The sequence below is a fragment of the Chiloscyllium plagiosum genome, chromosome 4 (genome assembly GCF_004010195.1).
Source record: "Chiloscyllium plagiosum isolate BGI_BamShark_2017 chromosome 4, ASM401019v2, whole genome shotgun sequence".
NCBI classification, from domain to species: domain Eukaryota; kingdom Metazoa; phylum Chordata; class Chondrichthyes; order Orectolobiformes; family Hemiscylliidae; genus Chiloscyllium; species Chiloscyllium plagiosum.
The window spans coordinates 72,065,740-72,085,474 of NC_057713.1; the positions used below are offsets into that span (position 1 = coordinate 72,065,740).

The window sequence follows — 19,735 nt, forward strand, 5'->3', positions numbered from 1 at the left end:
ATTATGATATTGGAGTGCAACAATATTGCACTTGAGGTCTCAATTGTTTCTAATGCATGTTAATTACTTAAACAGAAGAGGCAGTAGTGAGAAGTGACTGAGGAGAACTCTGGAAGAAATCAGTTCACTCACACAACTGAGAAGGAGATAATGAAGAATCTGGTGCTCAACAGGAAAAAGAGCATCTAACAGAGGGTGGTAGTGAGACATGACTGAGGATGATTCTGGGAGAATTTCTTTTCTTCCTTTTGGCAGCATATAAGAGGGAGACAAGCTCTAGTTAGAGTAGGTATTTTAGAGAGGAGATATAAGGTTGAAGTCATAGGGTCGTACACCACAGAAACAGAGCGTTCAGTCTGAATTGTCCATGACAATCAATTTTCCAAAACGAACTAGTCCCATTTGTCTGCGTTTATCCCTATAAACGTTTCCTCTTCATGCAGCTAGTCAAATAACTTTTAAATGTTATAACTTTACCTGCATCTCCCACTTCCTCTGGCAGTTCATTCAATATACACACCACCCTCTGAGTGAAGAAGTTGTAACTCCTGCCCCTTTCAAGTATTTTCCCTCTCACTTTAAACTATGCCCTCCAGTTTTGAACTTTCTTACCCTAGGGGGGAAAAAAAACTTTGCTATTCATCTTATTTATGCCTCTCATGGTTTTATAAACTTTTATAAAGTCATCCCTCAACCTCCTATGCTCCAGGGGGAAAAGTCCCAGCCTGTCCATTCTCTCCCTATGCACAAACACTCCAGACCCAGTAACATCCTTGTAAATCATTTCTGCACCCTTTCATAACATCCAGTCCCAACTCTTATATTCAATCCTACATTAAAGTACAGCAATGTAAGGTCTTTCTTTACTTTTATTCCAAAAGTTAGTAGACAGTAAGTAATGGCAGTTAATGGAGTGATATGTTCCTCTTGTGAGATTGAAAGATCAGGGAGAAGTCAAATGTTTCTAACAGCGATATCAGCAGGAAGTGCCCACTTGCAGCTTCTCTTAGATTGCATGGAATTTTTGGAGTAACAATTAGATTCCCAGAGGATCATATAGGAGGCAGAATGTTTTATAGATAGGAGTATTAGGAATATGGTCACACCAAAGATTCAACCAGAGAAATGGCTGACCACCAATAAGGGCAGGCAGGAAATGCAGGAGTCCCCTGTGGATATTTCATTCTCAAAAAAAGGTAATCCATTTTGGACAATGTTGGGTAGATTGCCTCTCAGAGGAAAGCAATAGCAGCAGCCAGATCAGTGCGCCACAAATGGTTCTATTGTACAGCAGGAAGGGTCAAAATGCAGGCAAGCATTAGTGATAGGGGACTCTGTAGTCAGGAGCGCAGATAGATATTTCTTTGGTCACAAGCAAGGCTCCAGGATGTTGCTATGCCTTCCTCATACTAGGGTAAAGAATGTCTCTAAGTGGCACAGGTCATTCTGAAAGGGGAGGGTGAGCAGACAGTGGTCATGGTACATATTTGTACTGACAACATAGGCAGGAAAAGAGGTGAGGTCCTGCGAAAGGAATGCAGGGAATTAGGTAGAAAGTTGAAAAGCAGGACCCTGTTGTAATCACAGGGTTATGCCCTATGCTATGTGCTAATGAGGCCAGAAATAGAAAGATAGTAGAGTTGAATTTACAGCTAAAGAGCTGGTGTAGGATACAAAGTTTCATCTGTCTCATTTGGATCTCTTCCAGGGCAGAGGGACCTGAAAATGAAGGACAGGTTGCACCAATATGTTTGCAGGGAGGTTTGCTAATGTCTCTTGGGAGGGTTTAAATTTGTGTGTCAGATTATGGGAACCAGAACAGTAGGTCAGCATGTGGAGGGATTGAAGAGAAGGTAGAGATGAAGTCAAGTATGGTTAATAGGCAGAGTAGGCAGTGCCTGGATGTCTAAAGTTTATTTATTTTAGTTCATGGAATGTAACAGATAAGGCTGATAAGATTGGAGGCTAGATTAATACATGGAAGTACAATGTTGTAACCAGTGATGCCACTCAGATGGGTTTAAATTAGTGCGGCTGGGGCACAGGAACCAGAGCAGGAGGTCAGAAGTAAAATGACCAAGGCGGAGTCAGAGATTAAGGCCAGTAAGAGTACAAGGACAAGGAAGCCTATGGCTTAGTGGTATTATCGCTAGACTATTAATCCAGATAATGTTCTGGGGACCCAGTTTTGAATCCCACCATGGCAGATGGTGGAATTTGAATTCAATTAAAAAATCTGAAATTAGGAATCCACTGATGACCATGAAACCATTGGCGATTGTCAGGAAAATCCATCTGGTTCAACTGATGTCCTTCAGAGAAGGAAATCTGCCATCCTCACCTGATCTGGCCTACATGTGACTCCAGGCTCACAGCAATGTGATTGACTCTCAATTGACCTCTGAAATGGCCTAGCGAGTCAACCAGTTGTACCAATCGCTACAAAGTTTCAAAGAAATGAAACCAGATGGGCCACCAGGCATTGACCTAGGCACCAGAAAAGACAATGGCAGAAACAGCCCCGTGGCCCTTGTGAAGTTCTCCTCACTAACATTCTGGGGGCTAGTGCCAAAATTGGGACAGCTATCTCACAGACTAGAAAAGCAACAACCTGATATTGTTATACTTACGGAAGCATGCCTTACAGACAATGTTGCAGACATCACTGTCACCATCCTTGGATATATCCTGTCTCACCAGCAGGAACAGAGGTGGCAGCTAGTGGTATACTGTCAAGAAGAAGTTGTTCTGGGAGTCCTCAATGTTGGCTCTGGATTCTATGAAGTCTCATAGCTTCAGGTTAAACATGGGCAAGGAAACCTCCTGCTGATTACTACGTACCATCCTCTCTCAGCTGATGAATCAGTACTCCTTCATGTTGAGCAACACTTGAAGGAAGCACTAAGGATAAAGGCACAAAATGTACTCCGGAAGGAGATTTCAATTTCAACCACCAAGAGTGACTCGGCAGCAGTACTACTGATCGAGCTGGTCGCGTCCTAAAAGACATAGTTGATAGACTGGATCTACAGAAGGTACTGAGGAAACCAACAAGAGCGAAAAAGCATACTTGACCTCATCCTTACTAATCTGTCAGCTGCAGGTGTATCTATCCATGACAGTATTGGTAAGAGTCCTTGTGGAAACGAAGTCCCACCTTCACATTGAGAATAACCTCCATCACATTGTGTGGCACTATCACTATGCTAAATGGAACAGACTTCGAACAGATCCAGCAATTCAAGACTGGGCATCCATGAGACGCTGTGGGCCATCAACAGCAGTAGAATTACACTCCAGCACAATCTGTAACTTCATGGCCTGGTATATCTCCCACTCAACCATTATCATCAAGCCAGGGGATAAAGTCTGGTTCAATAGAGACTGCAAGAGGATATTCCATGAGCAACACCAGGCATACCTGAACATGAGGTATCAAACTGGTGAAGCCACCAAACAGGACTATTTGCATGCCAAACAGCATAAGCAGCAAGTGATAAACAGAGCTAAGCAATCCCACAACCAACAGATCAGATCTAACCTCTACAGTCTTATCACATCCAGTCGCGAATGGTAATGGAGGAAGAGGCTCCACAAATATCCCCATCCTCAATGATAGAAGAGCCCAACACATGAGCACAAAAGATAAGGCTGAATTGCAACAATCTTCAGCCAGAAGTGCTGAGTGGATAATCCATTTCAGCCTCCTCCAGTGGTCCCCAAAATTACAGATACCAGTCTTCAGCCAATTTCATTCACTTCACGCGATATCAAGAAACGGTTAGAGGTGCTGGATGCTACAAAGGCTATGACCCTGACAACAAACCAGCAAAAGTACTGAAGACCTATTCTCCAGAATTTACTGCTACCCTAGCTAAGCTGTTCCAGTACAGATACAACACTGGCACTTACCCAACAATGTGGAAAATTGCTCAAGTATAAGTTGTATATAAAAAGTCAAAACGTATGGTGCTGAAAAAGCAAGCCAGTCAGGCAGCATCCGAGGAGCAGGAGAGTCAACATTTCAAGCATAAGCTCTTCATCACATTCCTGATGAAGAGTATTGTAGCGGAGAAGAATGAGGTACGAGATATTAGACTGGAAAGGATCGAGGTTAGTTACGAACAGGTGTTATCAATTCTAGAAGGAGTGGAAGTAGACAAGTCACCTTGGCTGGATGGGATTTATCCGCAGATTCTCAGGGAAGCTAGGGAGGAGATAGCAGAGCCTTTGGCTTTGATATTTGAGTTGTCATTATCTATAGGTTTGGTACCAGAGGACTGGAGGATTGCAAATGTTGCGCCCTTGTTCAAGAAGGGCAGTAGAGATGACCCAGGTAATTATAGACCAGTGAGCCTTACTTCTGTTTTAGGAAAGGTTTTGGAAAGGATTATAAGAGATAATATTTATAATCATCTAGCAAGCAACAATTTAATTTCAGATAGTTAACATGGTTTCATCAAGGGCAGGTCATGTGTCACAAACGTCATTGAGTTTTTTGAGAAGGTGACCAAGCATGTAAATGAGGGTAGGGCAGTTGACGTGGCATACATGGACTTCAGTAAAGTTTTTGATAAGATTCCACATAGTAGGCTGTTGGAGAAAATGCAGAGACATGGGAATTGAGGGTGATTTAGCAGTTTGGATTAGAAACTGGCTTTCGGAAAGAAAGCAGCATGTGGTTTAGATTAGATTAGATTAGATTACTTACAGTGCGGAAACAGGCCCTTCTGCCCAACAAGTCCACACCGCCCCGCCGAAGCGCAACCCACCCATACGCCTACATTCACCCCTTACCTAACACTACGGGCAATTTAGCATGGCCAATTCACCTGACCAGCACATCTTTTGGACTGTGGGAGGAAACCGGAGCACCCGGAGAAAACCCAGAATGTTACAGGTGGCAGGGGGACTTGGATAAACTGCAGAATTGGGCTGAGAGGTGGCAAATGCAGTTCAATGCAGGTAAATATGAGGTGATGCACTTTGGGAAGAATAACAGGAAGGCAGAGTACTCGGTAAATTGAAAGATTCTTGTTAGTGTGGATGTGCAGAGGGATCTTGGAGTCCATGTACATAGATCCCTGAAAGTTGCCACCCAGGTTGATAGTGCTGTTAAGAAGGCATACAGTGTGTTAGGTTTCATTCATAGAGGGATTGAGTTTCAGGGCCGCAATATCATGCTGCAATTATACAAAATGCTAGTGTGGCCACACTTGGAATATTGTGTACAGTTCTGGTCGCCATATTTCGGGAAGGATGTGGAAGGATTGTAAAAGGTGCAGAGGAGATTTACCAGAATGTTGCCTGGTCTGGAGGGATGGTCTTATGAGGAAAGGCTGAGAGACTTGGGTCTGTTCTCATTGGAAAGAAGAAGGCTAAGAGGGGATTTGATGGAGACATTCAAGATGATCACAGGATTAGATAGGGTAGACAGTGAAAGTCTTTTTCCGTGTATGATGACGTCAGCTTGTACAAGGGGGCATAACTACAAATTGAGGGGTGATAGATTTAAGACAGATGTCAGAGGCAGGTTCTTTACTCAGAGATTGGGAAGGGCGTGGAATGCCCTACCTGCCAATGTAGTCAACTCAGCCACATTAAGGAGATTTAAACAAAATTTGGATAAACACATGGATGATTTTAGGATAGTGTAGGGGGACGAGCTGAGAATAGTTCACAGGTCGGTGCAACATCGAGTGCCAAAGGGCCTGTTCTGCACTGTATTGTTCCATGTTCTATAAGTCACTAATGATTAGAGTAATATCTGACACATAGGAAGATGGTTGTGGTTGTTGGAGGTCAGTTATCTCAGCTTCAGGACACCTCTGCAGGAGTTCCTCAGGGTAGTGTCCTCAGCTCAACCTCCTTCAGCTACTACATCAATGATCTTCTCTCCATCATAAGGTCAAAAGTGGGGATATTTGCCGATGATTGCACAATGTCCACACCATTTGTGCCTCCTCAGACACTGAAGTAGTCCATGTCCAAATGCAACAAGATCTGGACACTACCCAGACTTGGACTGACAAGTGACAAGAAACATTTGTGCCACACAAATGCCAGGCTATGACCATCACCAACAAGACACAATCTAACCACCGCCCCTTGACATTCAATGGTGTTCCCATCACTGAATCCCCTATTAGCAACATCCTGGGAGTTATCATTGGTCAGAAACTAAACTCAACTCAGCACCTAAATGCAGTGGCTAGAAAGACAAGTCAGAGGCGAGGAATACTGCTGCGAGTGATTCAATTCCTAACTCCCCAAAGTGTATTCATTATCTACAAGGCACAAGTCAGAAGTGTGTGATCTCCCCACTTACCTGGGTGAGTGCAATAACCCTCAAAAAGCTTGAGACTCTCCAGGACAAAGCAGCCCACTTGATTGCACTGCATCCACAAACATCTACTAACTCCACCACCAATGCTCAGCAGCAGTGTGTATTATTTACAAGATGCACTGCAGAAATTCAGCAAAGATCCTTAGACAGCACCTTCCAACCCACAACCACTTCCATATAGAAGTACAACACAGCAGATATATGGAAACACTACCATCTTCAAGTTTCCTCTCCAAGCCAAAGAGTCATAGAGTCATAGAGATATAAAAAGACATGGAAACAGACTCTTTGGCCCAACTCGTCCATGCTGGCTAGATATTCTAACCTAATTTTTGAGCACTTGGCCCATATCCCTCTAAACCCTTCCTATCCATACACCCATCCAGATGCCTTTTAACAGTAGTAATTGTACCAGTCTCCACCACTTCCTCTGGCAGCTCATTCCATACACGCACCAACATCTGCATGAAAATGTTGCTCTTTTGGTCCCTTTTAAATCTTTCCCCACTTACTGTAAACCTATGTCCTCTAGTTCTGGACTCCCCCACCCCAGTGAAAAGACCTTGTCTATTTAGCCTATCCATGTCCCTCATAGTTAAAAATCACACAACACCAGGTTATAGTCCAACAGGTTTAATTGGAAGCACACTCGCTTTCGGAGCGACGCTCCTTCATCAGGTGATTGATGACCTTCATCACAATCACCTGATGAAGGAGCGTCGCTCCGAAAGCTAGTGTGCTTCCAATTAAACCTGTTGGACTATAACCTGGTGTTGTGTGATTTTTAACTTTGTACACCCCAGTCCAACACCGGCATCTCCAAATCATCTCCCTCATGATTTTATAAACTTTATAAGGTCACTCCTCAGCCTCCGATATCCAGAGTAAACAGCTCCAGCCTTTTCAGCCTCTCTGTAGTGCTCATATCCTCCAAACCAGGCAGCATCCTTGTAACTTTTTTCTGAACCATTTCAAGTTTCACAACATCCTTCCGATTGGAAGGAGACCAGAATTGCATGCAATATTCTAAGCGTGGCCTAACCAATCTCCTGTTCAGCCACAACAAGACCTCCCAACTCTTATACTCAATCTTCTGATGAATAATAGAAAGAATACCAAACACCTTCTTCACTATCCTATCTACCTAGGACTCCACTTTCAAGGAACTATGAACCTGCACTCCAAAGTCCCTTTGGATAGGTGTCTTAGCCTGCTGGACACACTTTCCTCATTCCTGAAGAAGAGCTTATGCCCAAAACGTCGATTCTCCTGTTCCTTGGATGCTCCCTGACCTGCTGCACTTTTCCAGCAACACATTTTCAGTTATCACCTGCACTGTCTTGTGTCCCTGGGTCTGGCAGGCCTTGCTGTGAGCTAGGAGGCTTATGGGTCATCCTGAAAGCTCTCACCCAGAGAGCTGGAGGGTGGGTAGGCCATCCTGTGAACCTGAAGGTTGGTAGGCTGTCCTGAAAGCCAGATGGTGGGTAGGCCATTGAGTGTTGTTCTCCTGAGGGTAATTGGGATGGGCTATCCTAGAGGTCAAAGCTGTCAGAGCAGCTGAGCCAGAAGGCATGTAGGGGCAGGCTGAGATCTGGAAGACTTGTGGGCTACCCTTCATGCTGTTCCCCTGGGGATGGGCTGACCTAGAGGTGGCTAGGTGTCAAGCCAGCATACTAGCTAGATGGTGCATTGGGGTGGCTGAGAGCCCAATGGTATGTAGGGGCAGACTCTACCAGAAGGTGGGTAGCTATCCTCAGTGCTGTCACCCAGGTGGGTACTGGGGTGGGCTGTCCTAGAGGTTGAAAGGTCAGTGGACAGAACTGAAAGGGCATGGGATGGACCAAGAGGTGGGAGGGATAGGGCTTGTTGGGTCTGTATTGTCTGCACTTTTGTATGTAACAGTCTCATGTACAAATGTCATTGTCACTGTCTCCATGTGAAACTGGGATTTGATGTTTGTCCTAATTTCCCTGTAAACTAGTTGAACAGTAGGGTTTGGGGCCTAGCTTTGCTGTTCCCCTCCCTTGTAAAATTGCTGATGTATACAGTTGTAAATCTTAATTGTTTTGTAAATTTTAATAACATTTTAAAAACCAGGAAATTTAGTTTCTGTTTAGGGGACTGACTGGCTGGTGCTACAGTCAGTGTTTCCCCTCTTTTGAAGGGGGCAGAAACCTGATTCCTGAACTGGCTGAATTTAGCCAGTTAACTGGTATTTCTTTAGTGAGGACTGATTTCTAAACTCCTGATGCATGCAATGTTTCAGGTGTAACTCAGTTCTCATTAAGGGATTGTTGTTTCACTGGCTGGTTACAGCCTGTTTCTTCACTTTTTGAGAAGGGCAATGTTAATTTTGTGGTAGGGTTTAGCCCTTGGACTCTTTCCTTTTTTGTATGTATTTTCACTGTTTGGACTGAACCCTTGTGGAAAAACATCTTACCAGGTGAGCTGTTCTTGTGGGGAGGCCTAGCCCTGGGATTCTGAAGATTGAGCACCTGTGTGCTGGGAGGTGAGCACTTCCTATATCCTGGAGTTTAGGAGAAGACCTTGCTTTCAAAAGTGGACCAAAAGCCCTGAGTTAACTGCACCTCTACAATGTACTGTTTGAGTGGGCCTGGTTCTCCAAGGATGGGCCAGGATTACATGTAGTCTGAACACATGTGCTGCAGGGTGTATATTTGTTGCCTCCAGGAATGGACTCTGCCCTTGGTTGTGGACCCTGTTTTAGTGGTACTCTTTCTGGCAATGCACTTTGTAAACTGGAGTTGACTGTTCCTGGGAATGGACTCTATTTTGAAGGCTCTATTTGGACTATGTACCGGAAAGAACTGTTTTTGATGTATCACCTGCATTGTATCCCTGGGTCTGCCAGGCCTTACTCTGAGCTGGGAGGCTCAGGCTTGTCCTGAAAGCTGTCACCTTGAGAGCCAGAGGGTGGGTAGGCCATCCTGTGAACCTGAAGGTTGGTAGGCTGTCCTGGAAGGGTAGGTCAGCCACCCTGATGCTGATTGCACTGAGCCAGAAGGTGGGTAGTCTATTCTGAGTGCTGTTGTCCTAAGGGGTCCTCAGGGCAGGCTGTCCTCGAGGTGGTCAAAAGGTCAGTGGCAAATTGTAGGGGCAGGACAGATTGTGATCTGGAAGGCTTGCGGCTGCCCTGCATGCTGTTCCCCATGGGAAAGGGGATGGGCTGTACTAGAGGTTGCCAGAAGATGTCAGGGTAGTCCATGTGCCAGACAGTGCATTGGGGTGGGTGAGAGCCCAATGGTATATAGGGGCAGACAAAGATCCAGAAGGTGGGTAGTTGTCTTTAGTGCACTCACCCTAGGTGAGTACTAGGGCAGGCTGTCCTAGAGGTGGTCAGAAGGTGCTGAGGGTGGTTAGTGAAGCCAGAAGGTGGGTAGGCCATCCTGACCACCATCACCCCAGGTGGGTACTGGGGTGGGCTGTCCTAGAGGTGGTTGAAAGGTCAAGGTGGACTGATAACTGAAGGGGCATGGGTGGACTGAGCCAGAAGGTGTGGGGGTTGTCTGCCTTAGAGTGGCTGCAAGGTGGGACAGATGGGGGCTTGCTGAGTCTGTATTGTCTGCACTTTATGTACAAATGTCATTGCTGTCTTGTAATGTTTGAAACTGGGATTTGGGGTTTGTCCTCATTTCCCTGTAGACTAGTTGAGTGGTAGGGTTTGAGGGCCTGGCTTTGGTCCCTTCCCTTGTAAAATTGCTGTTTTTGTGTACAGCTGTTAATGTTAACTGTTTTTGCAAACCATTTTGTAATTTAAAATGAGGAAATTTAGCCTCTATTTAGGGGACAGACTGACTGTGCTGGTTGGAGCTAGTCAGTATGTTACTGCTGCTGTTCCTTCCCCTTTTTCTGGAAGGAGGTGGAAACCTGACTCCTGAACTGACTGAATTATTTTGCTAGTTTGTTAACTGGCATTCTTCTATTGCAGACTGATTTCTAAACTGCTTGACCCTACAATCAATGTTTCAGATTTAACTCAGTAGAGTGGTTACAGCTGGTTACAGCCTGTTACTTTTTTCTTTCACTTTGAGAAAAGGACGTTTTGTAGCAGGGCTTAATCTTTGCATTTGTGTTTTTGTATGTCTTTTTTAGTTTTGAACTGAGCCCTTGAAAATACATCTTACCAGATAAACTGTTCCTGTGGGTAGGTCTGACCCTTTGACTAGGCCTCTAAAGACTTAACACCTATGGTGCTAGGAGGTGAGCTCTTGCTGCATCCTAGAGTTTAGAAGTAGACCTTGTCTATGGGAGTGGACCAAACCCTGTAAGTTAATTACCTTTGCAATGTACTGAGCCTGTTCTGTGGATGAGCCAGGAATCTATGGAGACAACATCTGAATGCTGTGGGGTACACATTTCCTGCCTTTAGGAATGGACTCTACCCTTGGTTGTGGACTCTTCTTAAAAATGGACTAGCTTGGAGTGGACCCATTTTTGACCAGTACTCTGTATTCTGGAGTGGACTCTGATCCTAGGAATGGACTCTACTTTTTGAAGGGAGCTGTTTATGGTAATGAACTCTGTACTAGAAAGGACTGTTTGGTAATTGACTGTCTGTTTGTTGGTTTATCACTTGCACTGTCTTGTCCCAGGTATGGCAGCCCTTACTGTGAACAGGGAGGCTCACAGGCATCCTGAAAGATGCCACCCTGAGCCAGAGGGTGGGTAGGCTGTCCTGTGAGCCTGAAGGTTGGTAAGCTGTCCTGGAAGATGGGTAGGCCATGATCTTCTGCCTCAGAACACTTCAACCCCAGGGCATCAATGTGGACTTCAACAGTTTTCTCATTTCCCCTTCCCCCACCTCACCCTAGTTTCAAACTTCCAGCTCAGCACTGTCCCCATAACTTGTCCAGACTTGTCCTACCTGCCTATCTCCTTTTCCACCCTCTCCTCCCTGACCTATCATCTTCATCCCCTCCCCCACTCACCCATTATACTCTATGCTACTTTCTCCCCACCCCCACTCCTCTAGCTTATCTCTCCACGCTTCAGCCTTACTGCCTTTATTCCTGATGAAGGGTTTTTGCCCAAAACATTGATTTTGCTGCTCCTTGGATGCTGCCTGAACTGCTGTGCTCTTCCAGCACCACTAATCCAGCACCTGATGCTGGTTGCCCTGAGCCCAGAAGGTGGGTAGACTGTTCAGAGTGCTGCTGTCTTGAAGGGGTGATCAGGATGGGCTGTCTAGTCTGAACGTCAGTGGCTGAGCACCAGAAGGTGCATAGGGGCAGGCTGAGAACAGGAAGGCTTGTGGTAATGCTGTTGTCCCAGGGAAGGATGGGCTGTACTAGAGGTGGCCAGAAGAGATCAGGACTGTCCACAGGCTAGATGGTGTATTGGGGTGGGTAAGAGCCTGATGGTACATAGGAGCAGACTGAGGGCTAGAAGGTGGGTAGATTGTCCTCAGTGCTGTCACCCCAGGCATGTACTGGGGTGGGCTGTCCTAGAGATGACCAGAAGGTGTGAAGGGTGGGTAGGCAGTCCTGACTTGTCTGGGGTGGGGGAATGTGGTGGTTGGGAAAGCAGGGCAAGATGTCCCAGAGGTGGTTGGAAGGGGCATGGGGTGGACTGAGCTGGAAGGGGCATAGGGGCAGGCTGCCTTTGAATTCCTGGAAGGTGGGAGAAATGGGTGGGTTGCTGGAGTCTGTATTATATGCACTTATGTAATTGGACTGTCTTGTGTACAATTGTCATTTACTCATTTGTAACAAAACTGGGATCGGAGGTTTTGTCTTCACTTACATGAAAACTGGTTGAAAGTTTGAGGCCTGGCTTTGCATTCCTCCCCCTGTAAAATTGCTGTTTCTCTGTATACAGTTATTGTTAATTTGTAAACTCTGCATTTTTAATAAAATAACCAGGAAACTTTCTCCTCAGTTTAGGGGTTTTACTCTATGCTGGCCAGTGCTACAGTCAGTGTTACTGCTGCTGTTGGTTTCTGCTTTTTTGAAATCTGATTCTTGAACTGGCTGAATTATTTAGCCAGTTTGTTAACTGTACTTTAAGTGAGGACTAATTTATAAACTCTGATCTGCATAACTAATGTTTCAGGTGTAACTCAGTTATCATTAGGTGATTGTGTTTCACTGGCTAGTTACTACCTGTGCTACCCTTTTCCTTTGAGGAAAGGAAAATGTTGATTTTGTGACAGGGCTTAGCCCTTGTTGTTTTTCTTGGTGTTTGGAATGAGCCCTTGTGAGAAAATCAAGACAAGCTGTTCCTGTGGGTAAGGCCTGACCCAAGGACTCAGCCTCTGCAAAGACTGAACACCTGCTGGAGGTGTGCACCTGATGCATCCTAGAGTTCTTGTAAGGATGCCTGCCTTGAAGAAGTTTTCCTCCTCTCTACAAGAATCTCGGAGTCCCTCTCCCACTGCAACTCCCAGGTCATTTCCTCTGCCCTGCTACTTTCTCCCCACCCCACCCTCCTCTAGCTTATCTCTCCACGCTCCAGGCTCACTGCCTTTATTCCTGATGAAGGGCTTTTGCCCAAAACGTCGATTTCGAAGCTTCATGGATGCTGCCTGAATTGCTGTGCTCTTCCAGCACCACTGATCCAGAATCTGGTTTCCAGCATCTGCAGTCATTGTTTTTACCTTTTGGGACCAAACCCCTGAGTTATCTGCACCTTACAATGTACTATTCCTGGGTGGGCCTGGTCCTCAAAGGCTGGGTCAGGACTCTATGGAGACTGAACACCAGTGCTGTGAATTTCCTGCCTTTAGTTGTGGACTCCATTTAGCAATGGACTTTGTACTGTGGAGTGGACTTCATTTCTGACAGTGCACTTCATATCCTATAGTGCACTTGTATACATTCCTGGGAATGGTCTCTACATTTTGAAGAACTGTTTATGGTAATGGACAGCCTACCAGAAAGGATTTTGTTGCTTGGCTTTGTCTTGTTGGGTTTATCACTCACACTGTCTTGTGTCACTGGGTCTAGCCAGCCTCATGGAATGGGAGGTTCAGGTCGTCCTGAAAGCTGTCACCAAGAGTTGGTTTGAAGACCTTCCTGTGAACCTGAAGGTGGGTAGGCTGCCCCAAAAGCCAGGATGAATGGTCATCCTGTTGCCCTGAGTACCAGATGGTGGGTAGGTTGCTGAGTGCCATGTTCCTGAGACAGTAATAGGAACAGGCTGTCCTCAAGGTGGTCAGTCAGGGCAGGCCACAGGCTGGATGGTGCATGAGGGTGGGTGAGAGCCTGATGTATAGGCAGACTCCCTGAAGGTGGGTAAGCTCAGTGCTGTCATCTTGACACCTACCAGGGTAGGCCCTTGAGGTGACTAGAAGGGGCAAAGGGTGGTTAGGGAAGCTGGAAGGTGGGTAGGGCATCCTGACCACTGTCCTGGGGTTGGAGAAGCAGGACAGACTGGAAGAGACATGGGGTGAACAAAGAGCTGGAAGGGGGTAAGGGTGGGTTGCCTATGTGGACTGCTGTGGTCTATATTTATGCACTTACTGTCTTGTATGTACTTTGTTTTGTAGTGACAAAGTAGAATTTGTGGTTTGTCCTCATTTCCTGAAAATTAGTAGAACAAGATTTGAGGCTTGGTTTTGCTGCTCCTCTCCCTTGTAAAGTTGCTTTTTCTCCATACAGCTGATAACATAATCATTTTAAATAGTTTAAAGTTAACCCTTGATTGCCTGGTGCTAGTGTTCCTGATACTGTTGGTTTCTGCTTTTCTTGGAGTTTTTCCTTTAGGAAGGCACGTGGTGTTTTTGCTGTTTGTACTGTAGCTGGCACAGGAACCCATGCCTGCCTGGTCCTTGCCAAGCCACACCTGATCCAAAGGTCCCAGAGACCAGACCCTGCACCAACCTTGCAGAAACTAACTGCTGACCTCCATCCTCTAGCAGCTGAGTTCCTGGGCCTTGGCTGTACCCACCATCTCCTGATAACCCAGGCACAGGACAGGAAGGTAAGCTGGCTTTCCCAACCCTTGCTATGTCCCTGCCTTCTCCCAGCCAATTATTCTGAAAAGCTGGGGGAGGAACCTTAGGACCCACAAATAAAAGGCCAGCAGGGAGGAGAGTTCCCCACAAGTAATGTCCTTGCCAGGGAAGAGGTGCCACCCAAGAGGGTTCAGTCCACTCAGGTTGAGACATGACTAAGAGTTGGAGATGATGTTCTATCTTTAACCCCCTCATGTAGTCCGGACAAAACACTGCACATCCTCTACCTATTTTCCTCATCCACCACCCAGGTGGTGGGGGGTCCCCAGTGAGTCTTTTCCTTTCACTTGGGAATCTGGGGTCAAGGATGCTGGATGCAGCAGTCACTTGCAACAGCAGATTGCAGTAGTTCACTGATTCTCAGCCCAACCACTTGTTCTGTGGTGCTGAGTCTGTAGACCATGTATACCTTGGGTGTGGGTGTTTGGGCAGAAGTGGAATGAGCAGGTCAGGGTTTCCTCTTTGGCCAGGCTCAGGAGCAGACCAATCTGGCCATAAACTAGTGCAGGCAGCAGGCTGTGCATGGGATATTATGGCCAATTGCCTGTGCCTCCAGAGGAGATGCTGTTCAACACCCTCAAGCTCATCAGGAAGAGATGGGCGCAACAGGGCATAGTGATTATTCCCCCTCTGTTTTGATTTAGTCCCTGCTCTCCTTCACTGTTTGATCATACAGCATTGCCCTTTCAGAAGGGTACTGCTTGTCACTGGCCACTCAGGTTGGTCTTTCCTTCCTGGTAGAATATAAATGGAGAAAAACAAGTGTTTAAATCCATGTGGCACCTGCACACATGACATGAGTGCTAGGGAACAATAAGCATTACCACTGTCAGGCAGTAGTATGCGGAAGAAAATATCTAAGCAGGAGATTTGGTCTCTGTTTAGGGGACTGATTCTGTGCTGGAAAATAACCAGGGATGAGTTTGTTCCTAGAGGGGTTATGGCCAATTACCTGCCCCTCGTGCAGCTACATCCAAGCCCAGGAATCCCTGGAAAAGGGGCACATGATATCTACCAATTCCCTAGAGATAGTCACTGCAGGAAGTAGTGTTTCATATCCCCCTCACTCTATTTTGATTTAATCCCTTCACTTTTGTAGGTCATGCAGCAATGCCTTGAGAAGGGTGCTGTCTGCCACTGGCCACTAGTGTTTCCTTTCTTCCTGGTGGAGGAATATAAAGATTTAAGCACCTGTTCAGTGTCTCTCTCCTGCACATGATATGGGTGCTGGGGAAAAATAAGCACTACTGCTGTTAGATGGTAGTGTGGGGAGAATTAAAAAAAACAGGATTTAGTAATGATTTGGAGATGCCAGTGTTGGGCTGGGGAGTACAAAGTTAAAAATCACAGGTTATAGTCCAACAGGATTAATTGGAAGCACACTAGCTTTCAGAGCACTGTTCCTTCATGTGGTTGTGGAGGACATCACTAAGAGTTTATAGAAAAATTAGTGGTGTAACTGAAGTTATACATAGAAAAAATACCTTGTTTGTGAGTCTTTCATCTGTTTGAATACCTTGGTAGTTTCACTTTTTTAAAGTTGATTTACACATGAGTGGTTTGAAATATCTTGATAGTTTCAATGACAGACTCTACAAACAAAGGTATTTGTGTAATTTCAGTTACATCACACTAAACTTTTGCTGTAACTTGTCTTACAATTGTCCTCCACAACCACCTGATGGAGTAGTCCTCTGCAAGCTCATGTGCTTCCAATTAAACCTGTTGGACTCGAGCTGGTGTTGTGATTTTTAATTTGAGATTTCAAAATTCCTTTCTCTTAGGTAAAGGTGTAAATAGGATCCCTATATGCCTCTGCCTGTTACTGGTTTCCTGGCACCATAAGTTTTTTGGTGGAGTAGTAGTTTTTCTCTTGCTCCTACACAGCAGGAGATGAGTCTTCTCAAAAAAAGTGAAATATATGCTGGTGATTAGAATCTCCTTAGAAAAGAAATATAAGCAGGGGATCTGTATGGGGCTGTTTGTTACTGAATGCCTGGCCAAATGAGTATTAATACACCAGAGAAAAACAAACTTAGTAAAAACATTTAAACATTAAATATGTCTTGCACCTACACACAGGTGCTTGGGAATATAAGCACTACTGCTTTATGGCAGTAGTGTTGGTGTATTTTCAGAAAAGAACATAATGAGATTAGAATCTCCTCAAAAACAGAATATAAAGTGGATGTAAAATCTCTTCAGTCCAGGGAACTGACACCAAACCCACTGGGCACAGCCAGTGTACTGTGCACAAGTTAGTAAAGGGTGACTTTATGATGGGGTAACAGTCTTAGTATTTCAGATTGGCAGCTTAATATGCTGGGATTCAGATTTTTTCAGCTATGATAGAGGGGTATAAAGTGGTGAGGGAGTTGAAATACTGATTTGGAAGAGCATCAGAGGTGTACTGGGATGACATCATCAATGGCTCACTTGCAAGGCCATGTGAGTAGAGGTCAGGAATAGGAAGGAATCAATCACTTGAGTGTACTATCAGCTTCCCAATAGCAAAAAGGTGAGGAACAGACATTTGGACAAATGGAACAGTGTAAAGACAATAGGGTGGTTGTTATGGTTGATTTATATATTAATTGGGACTTACTTAATGCTAGGGGCTTGGCTGCAGGGAATTTATTAGGTAAGTCCAGGCAGTTTTTTGAAACAATGTAAATTGTCCATCTAGGAAGACCTGGTATTGGGGAATGACCCAGCCAACTGATCAAAGATTCAGAGCATTTCAAAAACATAATTATGTATGAATTTGAATTGTCCATAATTCTAAGTTTTAATTTACTGTCCTTATGGATAAGGACAAGAGTAGACCTTGGGTCAACATACTAAATTGGGAGAAGGCTAACTACCACAATGGTTAGACAGGAACTGGGGAATATAGTTTGGGAGTGGCTGTTTGAGGATAAATCCTCACCTGGCCTGTGGAATCTTTAAAAAGCCAGTTGGTAAGTGTTCAGGACCAGTATGTCCCTATGAAAATGCAAGGTCAGAGTGGCATGTTTGTAAATTTTGACTAAGCTCCCAATTTCTCTTGTCAAAAAGAAAGAGGCATATGTAAGGTATGGTAACTGAAGACAGATAGAAATCTTTAAGAATGCAAAGTTAGCAGGAAGGAACTAGGAGGTCTAAAGGGACAATGAAATGTCTTTGATAAACAGACTTTGAAGTCACACAACATCAGTTATAGTACAGCAGGTTTATTTGAATTCACAAGCTTTCAAGCACTGCTTCTTCATCAGGTGAAGTGGAAGGAAGCACATGGGCACAGATGCGCTCCAAAACCTTCTGATTTCAAATAAACCTGTTGGACTACAACCTGTTGTCATGTGACTCCTGACTTTGTCCATGCTAGTCCAACGCCAGCATCTCCACATCACTTTGGCAAAGAGGATTAAGGAAATTTTCAATCTGTTTTATACATATACAAGGAACAAGCAGGTAACTAGGGAAAGGCTAGATCTACTCAACGACAAAGGATAGAGTTTATGCAATGAGCTGGAGGAAGTGAGAATCCTTAATAAATACTTTGCAAAAGGCAATGCAAAGAAGGACATGGTGGATGATGAGCCTTGGGAAGGGTATGTTGATATTCTGGGGCATGTCATCATTAAAAAAAGAAGAGTGTTGTGTGTTTTGAAAAGCATTGAAGTAGACAACTCTCCAGAACGTAATGGGATCTATCTCCCAGAATATTGAGGGAGGCAGGTGAGGAAATTTATGGGACTTGCATGAAATCTTTGCATTTTCTTTTAATTATAGAGTTCCTAGAGCACTGGAGAGGAGCCAACATTGTCCCTTTGTTTAAGGACAACTGGGATAATCTTGGAAATTACAGGCCTCATGTCAGTGGGAGGAGAAATTATTGGAGTAGATTCTTAGGGATAGAGTTTACTCACATTTGGAAGAATAGGACTGATGTGCAATTGGTAGTATAACTTTGTGAGACATAACTTTTTGCATACAAAGTTGATTGGGTTTTTTTAGGGAAGTAACAAAAATGGTTCAGGGTAGGCCAGTATATATTGTCTATATGGACTTTACCTAGCCTTTTGACAATATCCCCCCAGTTGGGAACACTTCAGCGGTCAGGGACATTTGGCCTCACATCTTCAGGTGACCATCCTCCAAGGCAGACTTTGGGAGGCAGCAACGTAAAGTGGCTGAACAGAGGTTGACAGCCAAGTTCGCTACCCATGAGGATGGCCTAAACCGCGACCTTGGATTCATGTCACACTATAGGTGACCCCACTGCACTATACACACATATGCACGCACGCATGCACACACACTCTTACTTACTCACCCACTCACGCAGACCCTCTTTCATACACAAGCTCTTTTTCATATGCACAAATATATAATCACCACATCTCACCCTTGCACACACTCTCACAGGCTTCTACCCTGACACACACGCACACTTTACCAAACACACACTCCCTCACGTTCACATGCACGTACACCTAAACTGTTTCTCACCTGCACGAGCACACACATGTAAGTTGTGTTTGCCGATACACTCAATTTTGCTTAAAAAATGCAGAACCTGCAGGCAGTCAATCCATATAATATTTTGTAAGTTCCATTTTGGAAATAGGACCAATCTGATTCAGGTTGAGATATAGACAGATTCTAACCTCACCCCTTTAAGGCATTGTCTGAGCTGAGATGTCACCATTTGTTATAAAACCTTAAGTTATTTTGAGAATGTGACTTAAAAGAACTTCTGGAATTGACATATTAAAGAACCAAAACCAGCAAACCCATTCTAAAAGATGAAAGACTTCAATATATCATTTCAGCTGCATGAGACTGCAATCTTTTGCTTATAAATTCAGTGTCTTATCATCCTGCTTCACAATCACCCGATGAAGAAGAAGCGCTTCGAAAGCTAATGCTCCCATATCAACCTGTTGGACTATAACCTGGTGTTGTGATTTTTAACTTTAAATCTGTGAGGAGTTTGCACATCTACCTGTGTATGTGTAGGTTTTCTCTGGGTGCTCCTGCTTCCTCCCACTGTTCAGAGATGAGCAGGTTAAGTGGATTGTCCATGAGAAATGTAGAATTATGGGGATCGGATAGGGGTCTGGGTGGGATGATCTTCGAAAGGTCAGTGCAATCTTGATGGGCCAATGGCCTCTTTCTTCACTTCTATGATTCTATAATACACAAAGGGATCTTGGGTTGCAAGTCCAGAGCTCCCTGAAAGTGGCAACACATGTAGATAAGGTGGTAAAGAATGTATATAGCATGCTTGCCTTCATCAGTTATGAGCCGGAGTGGGGTGGGGGCGGAGAGGTCAGGAAGATGATTGCAGGTTAGGAAGGCGGTGCTGAGTTCGAGGGATTTGACTGAGACAAGGTGGGGGGAAGGGAAATGAGGAAACTGGAGAAATC

General features: G+C 44.8%; 1 protein-coding gene across 1 annotated transcript in view; it reads left to right on the forward strand.

The window, feature by feature from the left end:
* lrp12 (low density lipoprotein receptor-related protein 12) overlaps positions 1-19,735 on the forward strand; it is a 255,648-nt gene that overhangs the window by 33,305 nt on the left and 202,608 nt on the right. The window lies entirely within an intron of this gene.